Genomic DNA, 23,715 nt, shown 5'->3' with positions numbered 1-23,715 from the left:
GGGAAGGGAGGCAGATGGGCGAGGAAACTCAGTGCCATCAACTACTGCTTGACTTCTATTGTGCATCCTGAGCATTGAAGAAAACTAATTTCCTTCCTTCCTTCCCCCCCTCCCTTCCACATCTTTCAGGAGCCATACAATGTCCTCCATGCCCAATTCCCACTCTTCCATGAATCCATCTTGTGTTACCCGGGCACAGTTGTCCAGCTGTCCATCACCCCTGGATCCTCTGAAATGAAAGCTGATGCTCTGAATTTTGAACCTCCAAAGCACTGGGACCAAATCTGGCACCGGAGAGAGAGCCCCGATTCAATGTGTCACTTTCAGACATCTTTGCTTTCCTTCGCCTTGGTTCAGAAATGGACCTCTGCTTCACCTCACTTTCCAAATCAATGCCAAACCTGTAGGACATCCCCAAATAGAATAATATGTTGGTAATAACAAAATACGAATAAAATGTGAACACTGACAAACTGTTGCCCTGGCCTACGCAGGTTTTCTCAAAACATGTTCTGCCGCACTTTAGTTATCATCTTTCTAAACTGGTTTCTGGGGAGGAGGAAGCTGCACGGAGCCCAAGGAGACTTACCCTTCAGAGTAAACATGGTTAGGATCAGGCTGTAAATGAGTCAGATATGCCTTGTCTGGGTTTTGGTGCACCTTTGTTACCCTCCTGTTTATTTTTAGATTAAGGGAGCTGAAAGGTCACGGCAAAGGGATGTAGTTATCTCAGGGTGTGCTTGTAATTTCTTGATGAGTATACAAGCTGATCCTAGGAGGGTGGGGGGAGCACAGATAGATAGTGTTTGCCCTTAAAGGAAAAGAGCATACTGTATTCTCCAAGAAACCCTATTACCGGAACTTTATTTCCCTTGATTTGATATCTGCCTACAGCCAAAGTGTTTTTCTCAGCATTTTCCCAAACCAATTTGTCGTGGGGTTTGTGTGTGGAGGGAGTCTGCTTAAAAAGCGGGTGGCCAGAAGACATAAAAATCTGTCAAAGTCATTTATAGAAGACTCTCCTACCCGTGAGTGGTTTCTGAGGTCACCTCTTTAGCTTTTTTGCTAATGAAAAGCCTAGAAATAATGGCTAGCGTCGTCTTCGGCATCTACCTGCAGCCCAGCTCCCACTGCAGAAGCATCGAAACATATGGCCAGCACCTTGTCAGATGGAAGCCTCAGCTTCCACACGCTGCACTCTTCAATAATGGCCAGTGTATCCTCCTCACTTGATGCTTGCAGCAACACACAATTTGTCAGAAAAATCTGCAACCCTGCTTGTGCTGATACCGAGAATCAAAACAATCGGATGTGACATCCATCGCCCGACGCTGCCAAAAAAAAAGAGAAAATGCAGCGCAGGGGGTGGAGCTTGCATGTAATTAAAGCACATGCTTTCTCTCTGTACGTAGAATCATAGAACTGACAAGTTGGAAGAAAGCCCAAGGGTAATCGGCTCCAACCTCCAGCCAACGCGGGTGTTAATATTGCAAAACCGGACTTCGGAGCAATAGAGGAAACCTGCAGGAAAGCTTTCCTCGCACTCACCTGATGGGGAGAGGACTGCCACCGTTTTAACTTTGGATAGATGAAATATTAAATGATTAAGGAGTATAAGAATTGTAACCTTGAAAATTTAAGCATAGCATGGAATTCTGAACAGCGATGAACTGCCTGGTAGAGGTTATTTCAGGATAAAGAGATGTAACCTTGAAAATGAAAAAAGCGGGGGAAGAGAGTAACTGTTTAAGTAGCAATGTACTGAACGTCCATTGGAAGTCACTGCAGAGTGATGGACAAAATATTATCTAGTTCCATGTTATCTGCATGAATAGGGAAAAACCCATTAGGCATGATACTCTAGCAAGTCCTGTAGAGAATGCATGGCGTTTACTACTAAAGCAGACTCAATGAGAAAATGCATTAGCTTAAGACAGAATGAAGATAAGAATGTTATTGTTTCCTCTTATTCGAGAAAGTTCACTTGGGTAGCAGAGTCTATGAGATGTTGCATTAGCCTCCTATTAACGAAATCTGCTGGAGTGAAAATGCATAAACAATTAATAAGGAAATATATGTATTCATTGGCTGCACGTAGTGCTCACTGGAAGGACAGATCCTGAAGCTGAGGCTCCACTACTTTGGCCATCTGATGAGAAGAGAAGACTCCCTGGAAAAGGTCCTGATGTTGGGAAAGTGTGAAGGCAAGAGGAGAAGGGGACAACGGAGGACGAGATGGTTGGACACTGTCAGCAAAGCTACCAACATGAACTTGACCCAACTCCGGGAGGCAGTGGAAGACAGAAGGGCCTGCATTGCTCTGGTCTATGGGGTCACAAAGAGTCGGACACAACTTAATGACTAAACAACAAAATATGTATTCATGCCTATTAAAAGGTTGGTGTTATGTAACCTAAATGCCAGCCATGAAGGAGTCAGGGAAGCTAGCTGAGCCCCAATGGAGCCAAGCTGGAGCCAAGCTGAGAAGCCAGGGGAAGAAAAAGATAATGTTAGCTGCAAATACAGCAGCACAGAGGTAACACACAGAAACCATGGATTTTCCTGAAGATGGATGGGTGAGCATGCAAAAAAAAAAAAAAAACAACTGTGTGAAGGGTGGAGGATGATCATCTTTCCAGGCTTTTAATATTTTTGCCACCACAAGTGCTTTCAGAATCCAGTTTCGTTAGACCCCATACAGCGGGAATATAATTTAAAAGAATGTAAATATCATGAAATATCAGTCTTCATATATTTTTAAGTATTTGAACCTACAGCTGTGGGTAATGACTGTAAGTATGAAAGTTGCAGGCTGCAAGTTTTTGACTTCTCAGACTTTATGTTTTCAATAACACCTAGATATTTATGCGCAGAAGAAATATTCATGAATAAAGCTTGTAGAATTAGACAAGCTAATGTTGACTGCATTCATTTTTCTCTGTTTATTCCACTACGAGGAAAACACGGATTTATTCTCATCCTCTGGAGAGAAATTAGGCAAGTATAGAAGCTACATTTCTGGTGAACCAGGCAGGAGCAAGAAAATAACTTATATCTCAATACCCAGTTGAACTTTGATGTGATTGTCATGATTATCTGGTTCACACTGGTATTTAACCTTTTCAGGGATAAATGTCAGCTGTGGCAGACCACCACAAACTCAAAATAACAAGGAGTGTTATAAAGTTCTATAGTGCTCTAAGGGTTTTGTTCAAATGTCATACATTTGACTTTGACACAGTAATGTACTGTTAAAGCATTCTCAGCAGATAGCCATCTGATTTCTGCTTTAAAACCTCCAACAAAGGAGAACCTCCAACCTCCCAAGGAGATCCATCCCAAACTGAACAGTTCTAACTAGCCAGCAATTCTTCCCAGTGTTTAGATGGAATATATTTTCTTGATATTTGAATCTACTGGTTTGGGACCTTACCTCCTGGAGCAGCATAAAACAAGGTGGCACCTTCTTTCACGTGATAATCCTCCAAATCTTTGAAGATGACTGTCATATCACCGTTCAATCTCATCCAGGATAAGCATAAGCAATTTGGTCAACCAAATTAACCAGATTAGTTTCTACAAATTTCTAGATTCTTTACCATCTAAACTCTTTAGCATCTCAGTGACCCTTTCCTGGACACATTTTAGCTTGTCAATATCCTCCTTCAAATGGAGTGCTCAGAACTCCAGGTGAATTCTAGGTGAAGTCTGACCAAAGCAGAATACAGGGCAACTTTTATTTCCCTCCATCTAGGCACTCCGCTACTGTTGATGCAGCCTAGTATTGTATTGGCCTTTTTTTGCAGCAGCATCACGCTATTGACTCAAGTTTAGTTTACGGTATAATGAGACTCCTAGATATTTTTCATGTATAGATGCCCTTAATCCATTCTCTACAATTTTTTTCTGATCATACCTTTGTTGCTTTTTCCTCTTTTGGTGGAGCAATGGACTGTTTTTATTGGTCCCTATGGAAAGATTCCAGTGTTTCCTTCATCCTGCTGCTCTGGTGAAATCCAGAGCCCCCTCAACTGTATCTCAGTTTTTAAAAACACTGGGAGGTTTTAATGGGTCTCTTGCATCACACCTTGCTTGCTTCTAACTTCCTTCAGGAAAGGAAAGGCATGTGAATGGCAGCTAGGCTGCTCCCCCCCCCCCCAGGAGGTGCAGGCTCCTGGGAAAGGCAATACAATCTGTCAGAGGATCACATGCGTTGCACTTGTGTGCGTACGTGTGAGAGTTTTGCACACAATGGAGGGAGAAAAAATATCACATGGGTATCCTGTCATCTGTGTGCAAAGCTGCATGAGCCGCGGGGAGAAGAAATTTCAACGTGGAAAGTGAGGCAGCATCCATATGGTGGAAGGAAGTGAGCACAAATGCTGAGCCTCGGTTGGAATCTGTTGCTCAAGCTTGTTGGTGACAGTAAATAGAAGCAACTCCAGCTGGCAAGCACAGAGTCCTAATTATCTAAGTCACTTAGACTTGTTCCCACACTGAGCTGAATCAGAGCAAAGCTGCACGACCCACAGAGACAGTTGTTACTTTTAAAATCGCACACACACAAAGGAGGGGGCTCTCTTTGTAAGAGAGACCGAATGGGCTTTTTAATTCCATTAGTCTGTAGGGAGGGAAAAGAAATTTGCATTAAATGAGAGCGCTGATGATTTGATCCAATTCGTGATCCACGAGAGTATTAACGGAAACACACTCACATCCTCTGGGCTCCCACCCTCAGCTGCAAACCACACGTCAGGGTTTCATTTTATTGTTATTATGAAAAATTACATGCTAGCAAAAATGTACAACGAAAGTGTGCGCCTTTGCAGAAATGCACACACACACACACAAAAAATGCTTCAGGCAATTGGAAAAATTTGGGGTGAGGCACGTGCATGCTAGGGAAAATGCATCTCCTTGCTTTTCCACTTGTGCAAAAAGGGACAATGATATTTGCATTCGGTAAAGTACATAGTATACATCATGTGAAAGGCTGGACTGGAGGAATCCAAAGCTGGAATTAAAATTGCCAGAAGAAATATCAGCAACCTCAGATATGCAGATGATACCACTCTGATGGCAGAAAGTGAGGAGGAATTAAAGAACCTCCTAATGAGGGTGAAAGAGGAGAGTGCAAAAAATGGTCTGAAGCTCAACATCAAAAAAACCAAGATCATGGCCACTGGTCCCATCACCTCCTGGCAAATAGAAGGGGAAGATATGGAGGCAGTGACAGATTTTACCTTCTTGGGCTCCATGATCACTGCAGATGGGGACAGCAGCCACGAAATCAAAAGACGCCTGCTTCTTGGGAGGAAAGCAATGACAAACCTCGACAGCATCTTAAAAAGCAGAGACATCACCTTGCCAACAAAAGTTCAAATAGTCAAAGCTATGGTTTTTCCTGTAGCGATGTATGGAAGTGAGAGCTGGACCATAAAGAAAGCAGACCGCCGAAGAATTGATGCCTTTGAATTGTGGTGCTGGAGGAGACTCTCCCTGGACTGCAAGGAGAACAAACCTGTCCATTCTGAAGGACCATGGGGATCCTTATCACCCATTAATTGATCCAGTTCCCCTCTGGAAGTAATGCAAGTTGACCTGGATTTTCCTTTTTACCAAAGAGGAGCAAAAATCGGCCTCTTCCCAATTTCCTTGTGCAAGTATGGGACAGTGGCTATAGGGTTGAACTAGGTCTCAGGAGAGCTGAGTTCAAACTCTCACTCAGCCATGACATTCACGGAGGGATCGACCTTGGGCCAGTCCCAGTTGTGCCTCCCTTGATCTCCCTCACAGGACTATGTATATATGTATATATGTATTTAAATATATAAATAACTATATAAGGTTCTTTCTTACTTGCTTTTTTTCTAAGCTGAAAGCCTCAAACGTTGAAGCTTTTCTCAACAGAGAAGATGTTCCACCAATTAACCTTGCTAATTTGGGTCGTCCTTCTTCTGGATGGTTTCCAGCAGGATAGTATTCTTCTCGGAAGTGTGGGGATGAGAACTGTACATGAAACACCCAAAAGATTGTGCAGGGCTGGCAGACCTCTGGCAGGTTTATTCTTCCACACCCCCACACCCTTCCTCCTGCACGTGCAACATGGAATCTACCTTTCTCACAACACCTTCACACTCAATCAGGAAAGTATCCACCACAGATCTCAACAGAATCTTCAGGCCTCAAAGAATCCCCACCCCTACTATAGGGCAGACATGAAGGACTTAGAAAAAAATCCTCAAGTGTAAGGATGTGTTGCCAGAAACCAAAAAGACAATATCATCTATACTTTTTTTTTATTCCATTCACCATGTACAGATGTGACAGTGGGACAGTTAAGAAAGGTGACGGGGGGGAATGGATTTGTTCAAAATGAGGTACTGGAGGTGAACTTTACAAATACAGTGGTGCCTCGCTTAATGATTTTAATTGTTCCAAAAATATCGTCGCTATGGGAAAACATCGCTAAGCGAAATGCGGTTTCCCATTGAGATGCATTGAAAACTGGATAATCCGTTCCAATAGGAACGAATTGCCGTCCTTAAGCGAAAATTGCTATAGGAAACATTGCTAAGCGAAATGCGGTTCCCCAATTGAAATGCATTGAAACCTATTCAATGTATCTCAATGGGGGAAAAAAATTACAACAAATTTAAAAAGAGTCAGAACAAAGTCAAATCAGTTTAACAAAGGGTTTATTAAGTGCACTTATGATTTCAAGCTTTCTACATATTTTTAAAACATTTTTAAACATTTAAAAAACAGCCAACATGAGGCTGTCAAAACCATTGTTAAGCGAAACAGGGGGACCCAAACTGTCATCGCTATGCAAAGCATGGTCCCAAACATCGCTATGCGAAAATCGGAGTGCAAGATCACTCCAAAAAAGTCATCGCTAAGTGAATTCATCGTTAAACGAAGCGCTCGTTAAGCGAGGCACCACTGTACCTTAGGCTACCAGAAAGATGAACAAATGGGTCCTAGATCAAATTAAGCCTGAACTCTCTCTCCCGTCGTAAAACTGGGGTACGAGGTGATCCAATGCAAGTGCGTTCAAAAAAGATGAAAAATAAGTGGAACAATATTTGTGAGGAAATAGCTCTGTATGGGATTAAATGTTTCAATGAGCAATATGTTTGCTGATGCGGCTGCCATAGTTTGACCTGCAGTCTAATTAAGCTGCCTGAAATCCAGTCTCCTAACAGCAGGAAAACAAAGATCCACCTTTACCAGGAAATTATTGCCCAAACTGAAGCTGCTTGTTTTCTCCTTTACAATATTATGGAGAAATTTCAAAGAGCCCACATGATGGGCAGAGATGTACTTCTGTCAATTTTGGGTTTATGCAGATCGTTGATGCATGCGGTTTGGATAATCCTTCTAACTCTGTCAACCTGGTACTCATAACGGCCCACTGCATAGCTACTTTGCCACGCTTGGCACGATATTATTCAAAAATTGAAATAAAGATTTCATCTTCATCATGGAACTGAAGAGCTGGAAGTGACAAATCCAGCCCCTGTCAAGGAGGCACAGGGGGGAATTGAACTTCCAACCTCTAGTTCTGCAGCCAGGTGCCTAAACCACTGACGTATCCAGCAAGAATACATTCTGCTCTGGGTTGCAACTATGTAGGAAATGAAATCAGTGATTCTAAAATGGAAGCCACTAGTTCGGGACATGGACGTTTCTTCCCAACCTTAGGTAACCCAGGTGTTCTCAAGACTTCGACCCCCAGAAGCTTCAGCAAGCACATTTAGTGATGAAGGCTTCTTGGAATTGCAGTCCGAGAACCCAAGGTTGGAAAATCTAAACCAAAGGAGACTCTTCAGCCTTTCTTCAACCAGTATTACGATCATGCACCTTTCAATAACCCAGGTTAAAAAATGGGGCAGTTGGGTTCAAAGTTAGTGCATGCTTTGCACGCCAAAATTCTTATGCTCCATTTGTGGCTTCCTAAGGCAGGAAAAACCACTGGCCTGAGACTCAGGCAAGCGAATGATGGTCAGCACAGGTGACGATACTTCAGGAGGCGGAGCAGCCGTCTCACTGCATATGGAATCATGTGACAATGGCTGCAATCCTGTTGGGCAGCTCCCCATGCACAACACAGAAGGGCCAAACTGTTTTGGATGAAGTTTTATTCACAACTCACTTCCACAGGGTTGCTGCACGAGGGTTATGATGACAGGCACTGCGATTGCTTGCGCAATCATTGCTTGGGCATAATGCCTGACGCACGTACGCAGACGTAACTTTGCATTCCATGAAGACCAACAGGATTTCAGCCGTTGGCTATAGACCGCAACACAAGATGAGATACCAGCCCATACGACTACACTCATAATTCAGGTTACCTACTCGAAGTTCCTATGGAGCAGAGGTCTCAGGGGGTTGTATCAGGTGTTCTTTCCTTTTTGGGGTGGGGAGGGGAGACCGATTACCAGGGAAGATTCCCAGTGACGGCCACGTGGGGCAAGACCTTCCAACCAGCCAGACCTCCTCCGTTGTATTACCTCTCCCGTTGGACTCCAGACACATGTTTCTCCATGGCAATGCCTGTATTAATTAGCATTACCGGAAGACCGTCTGACAAATAGGGTCGTGAATGCATCATTTTCTTCCGGCCTTTTGCCATGGAAAGCTTTGGAAGTCACATCCATCGGGGATCTGAAGGAGATCTTAATTATCTCCAACAAGAACCGAGCAGCCACAAAAAAAAAACAAAAACTGATTCTACCAAGATGCAACCAAGCCCAGTGCCACCGTGTGACTGAAGTAAGCCATCGCAACTCTCCGCCCCACACTTTCTTCCCACTTAGAGAGTCTTTGTGGATTGGCCCTCGGGGCTGCCTATTTAAGCAAGCTGGGCCAAGACAAGCTCCATTGCTTTCTGAGAGTAAAACCTTTCTGGGCACTAGAGATGCTTGCTGCACACATAAATGGACCTTTCCCTCTCTAGAGCAGAGGGAGAAAAACTGAGAGTTGAGCCTCGCTTCAGACAGACTTCTAGCAGATCTGCCAAGGAAAAAAACAACACACAGACCAGGTTGTTGTTTTTTTGGGGGGGTCTCCTGGTACCCATATTTCTCCAGTCACACCTATTGCCTTGCAAGGTGCTCTGGCCAATAGCAAGGACCATATTTACGCCAGCGATGCGTGCCTGCTGGGTTTGGGGTGAACATTTCTCGGCTTGAGCGAAGGGAAGTCTCTGTGTTGATTTTCTTAGATTTTTTTACAGCTGGGCTCAGCATGGCAAATGGGGAATTCCAACAGGAAGCGTGCGAGTTTGAAAGCCATTCAGATTGTGAATGAGTGGGCCCAGTGCTTGAAGACCGCCGTAGACTTTCACTTGAGTACTTGTTTTGCTTCCTCTGCATATTCTCAAGGTTGTTTACAGACACATACTCACTCACTCACTCTCTCTCTGAAATCATTTTTATTTTGCATCAAGCCGTCAGACACAGAAACAAATTACCCAAGAGGGTGGAAGTTCTGTGTGCTGTTGTTTTTTAAACTCCCAGCTGGAGGGCCAGCCCTTGGGGGTGTCTTTGCTTTCTATCTCCTGCATGGCGCATGGGTAGGGTTCTCGGGTGGGGCTCCACAGCATCCCATTCGCTTTGATTGGAGGGGGGGAATTTATTTTATTTATGTTATTTATTTATTTAATTTATATGCCGCCCACTCTACCCAAAGGTCTCTGGGCGGCTTACAACAATTAAAGGAATTGAGAGCAGCAGGGAGCAAGCCTTTCTGCAATCCAAAAACTTGGAACAGGCATGGATGGGACCGGAGGCTGAAGCTCCTTTTAGACCTTTAGTGATTGTGGAAGGGGATGTGAAGGGAGGGTTTAGAAACTTGTGCTGCAGCCCGACTGCTGGCTGGCCCTGGTTACAAGGAGCAGGTAGTGTAACTCCCTTTTTGCAACTGCTTCACACTCTCTGCCAGTCTGTTTCTGGGCTCAATATACGGTAAAGGTAAAGATTCCCCTTGACATTTAGTCCAGTTGTGTCCAACTCCAGGGGGCGGTGTTCATCCCTGTCTCCAAGCCGTAGAGCCAGCATTTGTCCGAAGACAGTTTCCGTGGTCACGTGGCCAGCGCAACTAGACACGGAACGCCATGACCTTCCCACCAAGGTGGTACCTATTTATCAACTCGCATTTTTGCATTTTGCATGCTTTCGAATGGCTAGGTTGGCAGGAGCTGGGACGAGTGATGGGAGCTCCCTCCGTCACATGGATTCGAACTGTTGGTCTTTTAACCTTGAGGCCCAGGGGCTTTGCCGTTTAACCTGCAGCGCCACCATGTCCCCCAGTACAAAGTGTAGTTTATTACCTATAAAGCCCTGTGTGGCTTGGGGCCCAGGCTATTTGAAGGACTGCATCGCCCCATATGACCCTTCTTGGCTTTTAAGATCTTCTGGGGAGGCCCTTCTCTCGGTCTCACCACCTTCCGAAATTTGACAAGGACACGAGAGAGGGTCTTCTTAGTGGCTGCTCCCGGCCTTTGGAATATGCTGCTCTACAAAGCTGCATTGGCCGCTTCCCTCTTATCCTTCTGTCATTAAGCCAAGACCTTCCTCTCCAGGCAGGCTTTTAAGCACCAAGATATCTCAGGAATGCAGTTTTAAAAAAAACTTACAGGTTTTTAAATGCTTTTCAATTGTTTTTAATTTTCAGTTGTTTTAATCCTAATGTATGTTTCATTGTTTTTTTTAAATGTGATGTTTAGACAGTTGTTTTTTAATTTCTTATTTTATTTAGTGTCAGCTGCCTTGAATGCCCTATGGGGAGAAAGACAGGAAAGAAACAAATAAACAGGGCTAACCAGGTAGTTCAGCAAACCAGTGCTCAGAAAATTAGCACAATTTTCCAGCGGGTGGTTAAATGGCACAATATGGCCACCATATTATAACTAGTGGTTGTTGCCACGATTTATGCTGGGATCCTTATTTATTTATTTATTTATTTGCTTTATATACTGCCTCTATTAGTGCAAGCATTACTCTGGGTGGTTTACAGGTTGAAAAATGAAACTCTCCAGACCTCATATAACAAACACACTGTCAAAAGCAATGTGGTGATACGCGATGGCAATGAAATCATAAATATAAATAACCTTATAAACTCTAAGATTCATACATTTTAACAGCATCCAAGAGATTCTGTTGCTAGAGGCAGCTAGCTTTAAATAATTCTCCGTTTATTTATTTATTTATTTATTTATTTATTTATTTATTTATTCATTCATTCATTCATTCATTCATTCATTCATTCATTCATTCATTCATTCATTCATTAGACTTATATGTCTATCTAGACAATGTCTACTTTCCCAGTGTCCTGAACATAAGGAGGGAAGGATCCCGGTGCATTGCTGTTGGTAATTTGTTCCAGAGACTGGGGGCCACCACTGAAAAGGCACAATTCCTTGTTATCACCTTTTTGGCCTCCTTCGGAGGGAGTCACTTTTAACAACATAGATTGAGAGAAGCAGGTGAAGAAGTAGGAGAGACATTCCGACAGGTATCCAGGTTCTAAGCCATTAAGGTCTTTATAGGGTGTAACCAGCACCTTGAATTGAGCACAGAAACTGACAAGAAGCCAATGGAGGAGCTCCAAGACTGGGGATATAAGTTCCATATGGACTTATCTACAGTGCACATAAGACAAAACGGGGAGCTTTTCTGGACCCTGTCCTGTTGCTGGGGCTTGTGGAAGTCTCATTGCCAGCCCATGTTTTCTAGGCCCTGTGCTACGTCTTCCAGGACTTGTGCAAGGGAAGGTTAAGGAGTTGCGATGTCAGTGCTCTACTTACTTCCTCCAGATGGTACCATGGGCCCAGGGACACTCATTTAGAATCATAAAAATCATAGAATAATTGACTTGGAAGGGGACTCTAAGGCCATTGAGTCCAAACCCTGCTCAATGCACGAATCCAAGTCAAAGCAGATCTGACAGAGAGCGGTCCCATTTTCTCTTGAATGCCTCCAGTGTTGAAGCTATTGCCACCTCCTCCTGAGGTCATGGGTCCCATTGTCGTACTGCTCTAACAAGTTAAGAAGTTTTTCCTGGTATTCTCCTGGCTCTCTCTCCAGCCTCCTGGCCTTTTTCTTGTGTTTTTGGAGGGCACCAATATTGTACATTAAGTCCTGGTTCCAGCTGGGAACGGGCGGGGTGGATGCCCAGGGCACTTAAAGCCACTTCAGAGTGCAAGCAGTAAACTTCTTTCTCCTTCTCCGGCACTGCTTCCTTTGAGATTGGTCTCTCTGCTTGGAGACTCGAAGAAAGCATAGCTTACTCTTTCAGGTTTCAGCGGATGCCTTCAGATCTGGCCAACCGGGTGGCACAGAACTGGATTCCCGGATCCCAAACGGTGCCTCCACAGCCACAGGAAACAAATCAAAGCCGCCTCTTCCCCACCACTTACAGTTCCCGCCATGCAGCGACAAGTCAATTCCCAAGACCGGCTTGTTAGTTAGTATTTCCCACCTCTCCTCTGTGCTGATTATGTTTTACAAGGGGGACATTTAGTAAGACAGTTTGGCTGATGTCTGCACTGCTCTGAGTTCCCCAGTCCTTGAAATGGAAACCCAGCCATGCATGGCTTTCCCCGTAGATTTGTACATTTAAGCATCAGGACATTTTTGGGAAAGGGGGGGGGGAGAGAGACACACAAAAACAAACCCAACCATCAGTCAAAACAGCAACACATAAGTAACAGCCGCTGGCCTACTTGCAATCACGGTCCCTTTTTAATTGTCACACTTACAGGGCTGGGAGTAAAACCTTCTCTTTGTCTAGGGGGAAGGATCGACCTTCCCCTGTCGCTCCCAACTCACATCGCCCCAAACGCCAAACCAAAACAACGAGAAGCGTCTACTGGGAGCCGGAGAGTTACTGTCAGAAAAGTCTGTTACCATAACAACCCCAAATCCCCAAACTCAGTTATCCTCTCTCATCAAAACTTACAACAAGCCAACTAAAAAAAAACCCAAAATACTAAATGGTATGTGTGTGTGTAGGAGAGTCTAATAAATGGAACATATAAAAGAGATCAATAACCACCCCATTCAGGTTTCCCTCTTTCTGTAATCTCTCTGGGTGTTTGTCCTTAATTAAAACTCTCTCCTTGTCATAAGTGATAAGAGATTCCAGATAGGTTCGGGCTTTGAAACCGAAGTTCCCTCAAGGCTGCCTGATGCTTTCGCGGTAGACAGATGCCAGCCAGCTTTGTTTACAAGGGGACTTTTCCCTGGTGCATTTGTGATTGTGCCTTTTTGACTTTAAAATGATCGTTCTCGGGGATCGCTTGAGTTGCCATTCCACCTCCACGGCTGTGGAAGAACAAATTCTGCTTGTGTGGTTGTAGACACCTCCTCTCTGTAGTGTGCACACATATCAATGTCTGTAAGAGCCAAGGTGGCATTCTAGGCGTCCTGGTTCAGAAAGAGAGGTCTTAGAGACCTGTCATGTTCTTTTCAGATCTCCAGTCAAACATTAATAATAATAATTGTGTGCTGTCAAGTCAATTCTGACTTATGGTACCTGTTTCCAAGGTTTTCCAGGTAGAGAATACACAGAAGTAGTTTCCCCTTCCCTTCTTCTTGGACAGTGCAGCTTGCCCAAGGCTGGCTCTTTTCACAGTGGGGGGGGGGGATCAAACTCCCATCTTCTGGCTTTGCAGCCAGATCCTGTAACCACATTATAGCTCCTAAATTATTATCTGGTTTGGCTTTTGATCCGGCTTGGCCCCTTGGCATGTATGACACAGTCTCTCCAAGTTTCTGCCCTGTCTGTGCTGCTTTATAACGATTGCATGGAAGTACATAATAAAGAGCCTTGGGGCATTATGAACCCCATTTCTTTGGCATAATCCTTTGTGGAATGGAGTCCGCTCCTTCAGCTGCATGGACGAGACTCCAGAAAAGCTGATGCCAAATAAACCTTTAAGGGGTTCCAAGAGTTTTTGTTGGTTTTCTCATAAATGACTATAACAATGGCTACCTCAGCAGAAGGGCACGTGGTGGCGCTGCGGGCTAAACCGCAGAAGCCTGTGCTGCAGGGTCAGAAGACCAAGCAGTCATAAGATCGAATCCATGTGACGGAGTGAGCGCCTATTGCTTGTCCCAGCTCCCGCCAACCTAGCGGTTCGAAAGCATGCAAATGCAAGTAGATCAATAGGGACCACCTCAGTGGGAAGGTAACAGCCTTCCGTGTGTAAGTCGTACTGGCCACGTGACCACGGAAGATTGTCTTCAGACAAAACGCTGGCTCTATGGCTTGGAAACGGAGATGAGCACCGCCCCCTAGAGTTGAACACGGCTGGACAAAAATTGTCAAGGGGAACCTTTACCTTTACCTACGTCAGCAGAAACGTCGGCACAGAATGAGGCCATCAAAAAACAAAAAAAAAGCAAGCCTGAGCCATCGTCCGCAAGACACCCCTTCAAATACTTGAAGGGGTGTCTTGTGGATGATGGCTCTTGATTTTTTTTTTTTTTTAGGAGCTCAAGAGGACAGAGCCAGAAGTAATGGTTTTAAGTTACAAGAAAGAAGATTTCATCGAAACATGAGGAAGAATGTCCTCACAGTGAGTCCATGGAATGAACTTCCTGCAAGGAGGGCTAGACTCTCCTTCTCTGGAGATCTTAAGCAGAGGCTGGATAGCCACCTGTCAGGGATGTGTTCAGTATAGTTTGTCAGGGGGCTGGACTGGCCCATAGGGTCGCTTCCAGCTCTACCATTCTATGATTCTTCTAGAATTCTTTGATCCAGAGATGTAGGATATAACGTGGAGGTGTTGTAAGATCCAGAGTTGTCACAGGAGACCCGACAGCCACTGTGGCATGGCATGAGTAGCTTGTCTGTTGCAACAGCTCATGTTTTCCCGAAACGAACAATGAAAGAAACAGACAACAAGCCTTCGATGAAGGGAGAAAACAACCCTTTGCCTTTGGATCTGGTGATCATTCTGGATGAAAAGCAGACCAAAGGGACATCAACCTGATCAGAGTACATTCCGGTCATCCCTGCTGGCTAACCAGGAAAAAGAAAAGACAATTCCCCTTTGTTGCTGTTTAGTCATTAAGTCATGTCCGACTCTTCATGACCCCATGGACCAGAGCACGCCAGGCCCTCCTGTCTTCCACTGCCTCCTGGAGTTGGGTCAAATTCATGTTGGTCGCTACGATGACCCTGTCCGTCCATCTCATCCTCCGTCATCCCCTTCTTCTCTTGCCTTCACACTTTCCCAACATCACGGTCTTTTCCAAGGAGTCTTTTCTTCTCATGAGATGGCCAAAGTACTGGAGCCTCAGCTTCAGGATCTGTCCTTCCAGTGAACACTCAGGGTTGATTTCCTTTAGAATTGATAGGTTTGTTCTCCTTGCAGTCCAGGGGACTCTCAAGAGTCTCCTCCAGCACCACAATTCAAAGACATCAATTCTTCGGCGGTCAACCTTCTTTATGGTCCAGCTCTCACTTCCATATGTCACTACTGGAAAAACCATAGCTTTGATGATGCGGACTTTTGTCGGCAAGGTGATGTCCCTGCTTTTTAAGATGTTGTCGAGGTTTGTCATCCCCTTTAAAAAGAGACAATCGGGTTTCTTCCTCACATTGAAACGTATGCCCTGTGGTTGCCAAGTTTTAATCAAAATGTATCTGTGCCTCGTCTGTTGCAAACTGTGGAGTAAATGGCCCATGCAGTGACCCCTTAAGGCAGCTTCCTAAACTCCATTCTAATCATGCAGGGGAAAGCCCGAGAATTACCACTGGACCGGTGGGCTTATTTATTCTTAAGGAGCACCACGTCTATCATTCCACGCCTCATGGCGCAGTGGTTAAACCGCTGTACTGCAGCCAAAACTGTGCTCACAACCTGGGGTTCAATCCCAGGTAGCCGGCTCAGCCTTCTATCCTTCCGAGGTCAGTAAAATGAGTACCCAGCTTGCTGGGGGGGGGGGCAATGTGTAGTCTGCATAATTAACTGGTAAACCACCCAGAGAGTGCTTGAAGTGCTATGGGGCGGTATATAAGCAGCACACTTTGCTTTTTTGCTTTGCTTTGCACTGCGTCACTCCTTTGTTAAATTGCTGAGGGTTCATACCAGCGACATTTATAGTTTTTGACCCTATCCTGAACTGACAGAACGAATGCCACCCTTCTGTTGCCACTGGAATAGCTGGCCTTGTAACGGAGTAAATGAATCCAGGCAGGAGACGGCTGGTGGACGGAGAGCTTTCAGAACCGCCGAAGAGCCAAGGAGGAACCTTTGACGGACAAACAGGTGACTTGGCCCGAGGGGAATAAAGCAGATTCTTCCCTCTGCGCTGTCCTGTGAGATGTGGGAGAGTGAAAAGCGAGGATGATGGGAAGGAGCCCCACTCGGTTGTAGCCACGAGAGACCGAGGAGCAGAGAGCCCTGCCAAACAGAAGGTCTTTCCAACGTTTTGTCAAGATCTACTTTCTTTTCACAATGCAGGAGGCTTCCGCCAGTCTCCACAAAACATTTTGTTCCGTGCAGTCTACCGAGAAGAGCCTCTGTGCCGAGTGTTTTTCTCCACCTTTTGCCACATCTGAAGAGAGCACAAGAGCTTATTTTAATCCAGGCCCTTCTTTTGGGGTGCCTTTGGATGGGGTACTTTTAAAACACACGGACGATCTTGCTGCAGTCCACACAAAAATATCCTTCTCTCTCTCTCTGTGTGTGTGTGTGTGTGTGTGTGTGTGTGTGTGTGTGTGTGTGTGTGTGTGTGTGTGTGTGTGTGTGTGTGTGTGTGTGTGTGTGTGTGTGTGTGTGTGTGTGTGTGTGTGTGTGTGTGTGTGTGTGTGTGAGTGAGACATTTTCCGCTGAGCCTAAGGAAGCATGGAAGGCTGTTGATGGAGGGGAAGGTGCCTGGGGACCTTCAGAGTTGAAAGCTGGCTGAGGACTCTCAGCAATCTAGCGAGGCACAACGTTTCCTGCTTCTCCACTAGCAAGCCCTGTTCTTTGGAATGTGCAAAAAAAAAAAAACCCTTAGTTATGTCAATTCTTTTTACCCCTTTTTATCAATACATATTATCAATACAAAGAGGCTCCAATATTTTGGCCATCTCAGGAGAAGAGGAGACTCCCTGGAAAAGACCCTGATGTTGGGAAAGGGTGAAGGCAAGAGGAGAAGGGGACGACAGAGGATGAAAGGGTTGGACAGTGTCACCGAAGCGACTAACATCAATTTGACCCAACTCCAGGAGGGAGTAGAAGACAGGAGGGCTGGCATGCTCTGGTCCATGGGGTCACGAAGAGTCGGTCACGACTTAACGACTAAACAAAAATCAATACATATTTACATACTATCACACAGTTGGGTCTGTTCACATGGCTGTCAGTTCAACTGGTACATTTCTTGCTATTTGTACTGGTTCTGTAAGGCTACACATACTTTCACATATAAATTGGTTAATTTACCATCCTGTTTCCAGGGGTACCAACTGCTCTAATTTAAAAAAAAAAAATCATTAATGACACATCACTAATTTTCCTGTCATTTCTAACTATTACTTGGTTTGCAACTGTTTTCCAAGTGCCCACATGCTTATCTACTCTGAAGTTTGCTTAGTACTTTATATTTAAAAACACTTTTCTCATTTTTCATTTCAACTTTGAAATCTAGTGGGGAGCAGAGATAGTTGTGTGACTGGGACATGGTCTAGCCCAGTAGTCCCCAACCTTGGGCCTCCAGATGTTCTTGGACTTCAACTTGCAGAAATCCTGGCCAGCAGAGGCTTCTGGGAGTTGTAGTCCAAGAACATCTGGAGGTCCATGTTTGGGGACCACTGGACTCTAGCCAATCATTTTCCAACACAGAGAACCTGCTTTATGAATGACAGAAGGCTTAGCCAATCCACATTTTTGCAAACCTTGATTTCCTAAATGGAGTGACTGTTCTCTAAAGAGATGCACGGTTAAGTCTGGCTATATGGGGGAAGATTATATGTGTTGGCTCACGGCTTATTTATGTGAAATACGTATACTCTACCTTCTAATGAGAGTTCTCAAGCCAGCATACAATATATTCAAAATTCAGTAAAACAGACAATCAGGATGCTACGTCTTTTGCAAGGAAAAACTTCCTCAGCTTGGCTGTTGGTGATGTATCTGACAGCTTCTCTCTCATGGCAGGTAATGCAAAAAGCAGTGAGGAGATATGAGTATTCACAAGGCTTTCTATGCAAGGTATGTGCTGTGAATATTTTCCCACAGCAGGTTTCGACTGAAATGATGCATGCCGGCTAGGGCAGTTGAAATAAACCCACAAATAACATAGATCCATTTATCCCTGAGATTTCACGCTCGCCTGCATTTTCCTCTGTCCAAACAACCTGCTGAAATGCATGTCCAATGCATATTTTAAAATAAAACACTTTAGAAATGTGGGCTTTAAGGGGAAATAGATAGAGAAAGGCGTGTTTCGTGAAAAGAATACAGTGAAAAAGACATTTTTAAAGGCATGTATCTAAATACATATTCTTATTGTGTTAAAGAAAATTAACAAACTGCAGATTAATGTAGAAATGTGGAAGAAAAGATTTATAAATGAACCCACATCAACTTATCACGCATTAAAAAGTAGACTGATCCACTTACAGAGGAGAGATGGAAAATATATTATCTCTCTTCATTCCGTTCATCACAGTCACTTTAAACTTTATGCAGTCACATAACTCAACCCCTTTAAATATATATATATTTAAAAGGGTTGAGTTACGTATGTGACTGCATAAATTGTCACACATATATATAAAAACCAGATAGAGTTTTCAAAGTGAAATTCTTTGGTATATGCCTTCTGGCCAAGATCTGACGAAAGCTCCTCACGATAGGTATACAATAATTAAAATTAATTAACTGGGGTAATACATTATCAACTATGTTAATTTTAATTGATTTAGCTCCATTTACATTTGATTCAGATACGCCTGATCTTTTTTCCCTCCCTATAAAATTAATTCAGATGGTGGAGGTTTTGCTGGAGATGCAGATTTGAATATTCATTAAGAGCAGATGAATATTCAGACTGGAGTTGCAGATTTCAAAACTTCTGTTCTCCGGCTAGGCGAACTGGAGGGTTGCATACCAAAAATCCTGTTCTAGCTCCAATCTGCTGAACTGCTTTCCTTCGAATCATTTTTCCCGTCTCTCTCGTTTTCCTCCTGCCTCCCTTCTCCAGCCCTTCAAGCGTCCCATCTTTGCTCTTTGTAAGCACATAAGAAAAAGTTCCCTCCTTTCGCTGATGAGATCAAAGGTCTTCTTGGGCCACATCTCAATCTCATTGGTAGAATGCTCCTCCTTCGGAAACATCACATGCTCCACTTTCTGCTGGAGTTTAACTATCTCTGCTAGCCTTCCCTATGTACTCCCCTCTATTTTCTGTTCAAACATGGGCAGTTCTTGGAAATCCAATAGTGGTAGAACCCATCATAGTCCCTAGTAGCCCCCATATGGGAAATTCTGCAGAAACAGTCTCCACCTTTCAGAATTCTTTCTCTTTCAAAAAACATGTTTCTGAGCAGCATCTGAAAAATAACACTTTCCACACTTTTTTATTTTTTTCTAGTGTGGGAGGAAAGGGATGTGAGGAGACCACTGATTGCTCTGGAAGCCACACAGAACCTGCCCTGTGACCACCCGGGATCCATTCCACGGGCTAAAAAATCATCGGCCAGAATCCTATTGGAGTTTGTGTAGGGTTTGTGCAATTTGCTATGGCTAATTGCAGCTGATTGATGAGGTGCTGGGCTTTATCTCAGCTGCATCCCTCATGATCCCAGAGTGCAGGACACGCAACCATGGGCTCAAGTGGGAGGAAGCCAGATTTCAGTTGAATATCAGGAAAAACTTCCTAACTCTTAGAGCAGTATGACAGTGGAACCAGTTAACTTGGGAGCTGGTGAGTGCTTCAGCCCTGGAGGCATTCAAGAAAAACTTGGATAATCACCTGGCAGATCTGCTTTGATTGTATTCCTGCCTTGAGCAGGGGGTTGGACTTGATGGCCTTGTAGGCCCCTTCCAACTTCACTTTTCTATGATTCTATATGCCCAACTGTGCAACTGAGCTGGACCCATGTACTTCATTAATTAGCCACAATTAACCAGGGGAATTTTTTTCCATGGGTTGAGCAAAGTGAAAAACTTTGGTCAACATGACTAGCTAGGATTTGCATTCTAGGCCTTTCTTCTACCTCGGTTATTTCGATTGGTTAGTTTCCGAAACAGTTTAATACTAGGAGCAGGCATACGTGTGAGTGCGGATGAATGCCTGCATTCCTCTCATACGGGCTTTGCATGGCTAGGTCAGAATTAATACTCCAGGGTCTGCCTTTCCGGCCCTCATCTCTGCTCTTTTAATTTTGGGGGGTGGTGCAAAAGTCATTGCCTGTTGGCCTTCATGTCATAACTAGGAGGTTGCCCATTGGAAGAAGTAACATTCTCCTCTCTACCACGTTCCTGTTGTGTACCCCCCATCCCATGTCATAGAAGCCTGTGTGTTCTCCATTCTCCCCCATGGAGTTCGGGAAACGTAACATTATTGTCCCGTACAAGGATTGGGTCAGAGTGCCAGGTTAGATACCTCTCTGTGTGCCTCTATTCAGACATGGACCGGGTCCGGGGTGCCACTGCACATCCTTACTGCATTTTTGTTGCAACAGGACCTCCATATCCGTGGGATCAGTATCTACTGATTCACTTATCCACGGTATGAAAATATTGAAAATATCAAAAGAAAAATTCCCAGAAATACCCATTTCTAATGATGAAATTACCAGAACTGGCCACTAGATCATAACAGTTTCAATGCTTAGATAGTCAACAACAACCACAAACAGATTAAAGGTGGATTCTTCTGGGTAATGGATAAACCAGATTTAAAAAGAAGCGTAACTTCCTTGAGAATCCCGGAACCTCTTATTTAAAGGTAGCCTGCCTTTGAAAAGCCTGTTTCTACTTACATATCATGGCAGATAAGCATTGTTAATGCAATCCTTCTCGGTACTTGTCTCTCATTTCAGGCTCTGGATTTGAAGCTGCCCGAGGCAAAGCAGGAAATGCCCCCGTTTTTCTCAAGTCAACCACAAAGCAAATAAAGCCAGCCAGATTATATTAGCCCACTATGTGAAAAATCCTACAAGCCCCTCTAGCCCTCCCTGGCAGCAAAAATACAACAACGAGGAACAAAACAGCTCACAATTTGCTGACCTTTTAGGACAGCCAAAGCCAGAGTGAGCTTCCGTATTCTGCCCAACGGCAGGGCTGGCCTTATGTGAAGCCACCGCATTTTCAGTCTGCATCGGCTCTATCCAAGGTGCTGAATCAAATCCAAAGACAATTCCATATCAAGGTAATTCTAGCAGCTTAGATAGCTTCCTCAAAGTTGAGACTAAACTCAGGAGAGGACCCAACCCCCCAGGAGCACTGGCTGAAACCACCGCCACGCAGACTTTTATCTACCCCTCCTGAATATCCTGCTTACATCTGGCACAATCTTACAATGGTCTTCGCTCAGCAAAAAAAAAAAGTCTATTTGATGTCAGTCAGGCTTTCTGCAATGTAAGGACTGCACTCTTAGCCTCCTTTTTTTCAGATGGAAGAACCGCATCTTTACGCCTCTTTTTCTGTGACGTTAACAAGCCTCGGATATATTACAGCCACAAAAAGCCTCTCCTTTTCTTCCCGAAGAATTTGTCTAATCCCTCTTTAAAGCCGTATAAGCTAGCAGCTGCTGCCTCTGCAACAAATCGCAATGAATTCTGTGAGCTAATTACACATTATGGGCAGAAGTATTTTGGCATCCGTTTCTGAGCCGATCAACTGTGGCAGGTGAAGGGGGGTGAAGCTCTTAGGGATGCCCTGGGGCAAGGGTATGTGTAGCATAGGCTGCAGAATTTTGAATTGTTGGTTAAATTCCTTTAGCTGTGCAGCAGAAGTACTGTACAAAGATTCACAAAGCAGAATAGCTTTCAGTTACCCGGAGGAGTCCACCCCTTTTTCTCATTAACTGGCACTTATGGTCTCAATAACTCATTCTAAGACACTAGAGAATGTCCTTCTGAGAAATAAAAAGGTTTCATTATTTACAATTGAACAGATCAAACAGGAAGTAGGCTAACATGATGGATGTTCCACAACAGACTTTGGCAGACTTACTGCTTCCAACAGACTCAAGAGAGGGGAAAAGGTCAGGGCAGAAAGGCGGGGCTCCTTTTGAATTCAGAGGCAGGACGGAAATGATTGGTTAGTGCTTGATAGATTGACAGCCACCCCAGCCAAAAAAGATCCCTCCCAGCCAAACCTACTAAAGGCAGCATGCAAGGTGGCAAAAACTCCAACAGCATAGCCCCCCCCAGGATAATTTTGATGGCCCCTAAAAAGCTACCCTCATGGCTTCCCAAATTTTAAAATGCAAAACAAAACCAAGTTTTCTCTGCCCCACCCTCAAAGGGCCCGTTTCGCAGACGACACTAGACGAGGGTGCTTTGTGTTGTGAGGCCTTGTCCCCATAATTTTATTTTCAAATCGCAGTATGTCCTGTTCATTTTTTCGTAGTGTCAAGTGGCCCTTTCTGGGCCTAGCACAGCCCTCTGAGGAGGCTGGCAACACAAATCCGGCCCATAAGCTCACTGAGATCACCCACCTGCCGGAGAACAGCTCCCTTTGAAGGTACTGTGAGACAAAGATGTTGAACTATTATCTTACTTCAGGTCCGAACTGGAAACCAACTAGTTACTAGTAATGCAGTTGCCTGAAACGTTTGGGGGGGGGCACAATGAGAGTATAACTAATGCCGCCTAGAGTGGTCTGGTGGTCCAGATAGGCGGGGTATAAATCAAATAAATAAACAAACAAACAAACAAATAAAATAATGCCCACTTCAAAGCTAATGTGATGTAGAGTTGTGGAGTTTTCTTGAACACGTGCTGGCTGAAATCCTCTGCTGCAGTTAGGTAAATGGAGTAACTTTTAGACGTGGATTGCCATAAGTTATGAAGTCTTCACAGACATTCGGCAACTCGGTTGGGCAACAGATAACATCCACAGAGGTTTCTTAATTTATAAAAACTTCCATCTAAAAGTCACATCAGGATTTCAGCCTCGTAACAGGATTTCAGTCTCTGTTTTCTAGTTTCAAATGTCACCTTTGGAGGGCATTTTAAGGCATGGTGACACAAATTATTTGCATTTTCAGCCATTCTCTTATCCACCCTAATCAGCAATGAAAGTGTTTTTTAAATCTTTTGACACCCCTCTCCCCAGATTTTCAAGGTGTATTATCAAAATTAGCCACAAGAGGGCAGAAAAAAACCCCATTTCCTTGTATTTTCTGGTGTTGCCCAGATCAACTCAAGGGCTTAACGCTTCCAAACCCTTTTGTGAACAGGCACAATAAGTATGTTTGCCAAGCTCCAGGACAACAGTGAAAACAGCCAAGGAATGCTTTTCACAAAATAAATTTCCAAGCTCTACTTGCTCAGCATAGGAGCTACTCCTGAGAAAACCCCAGATTTTGTGCCCAAAGCCTGATCTTTGTCTTCTGGGTATAGGGCACCGTTTTGACCGCTTTCTGTTCCAGAAAAGTATAGTTTCGGGTCGCTTTTCCCCATCAAGGTGAAGAAGAATGAAGAAATATAACCACTTTATGTTTTACCTTCTCTAATCCTTTGTATTCAGCG

At 44.3% G+C, this 23,715-nt stretch overlaps 1 protein-coding gene across 2 annotated transcripts in view; it reads right to left on the bottom strand.

The window, feature by feature from the left end:
- Nucleotides 1-23,715, bottom strand: part of LOC110086039 (tyrosine-protein phosphatase non-receptor type substrate 1) — a 315,660-nt gene that overhangs the window by 253,697 nt on the left and 38,248 nt on the right. The gene's annotated exons all lie outside the window — the stretch shown is intronic.

Source organism: Pogona vitticeps, chromosome 4 (genome assembly GCF_051106095.1).
Source record: "Pogona vitticeps strain Pit_001003342236 chromosome 4, PviZW2.1, whole genome shotgun sequence".
NCBI lineage: Eukaryota > Metazoa > Chordata > Lepidosauria > Squamata > Agamidae > Pogona > Pogona vitticeps.
The sequence above is the reverse complement of the archived record's forward strand: the minus strand, read 5'-3'. Positions and strand labels throughout refer to the sequence as shown.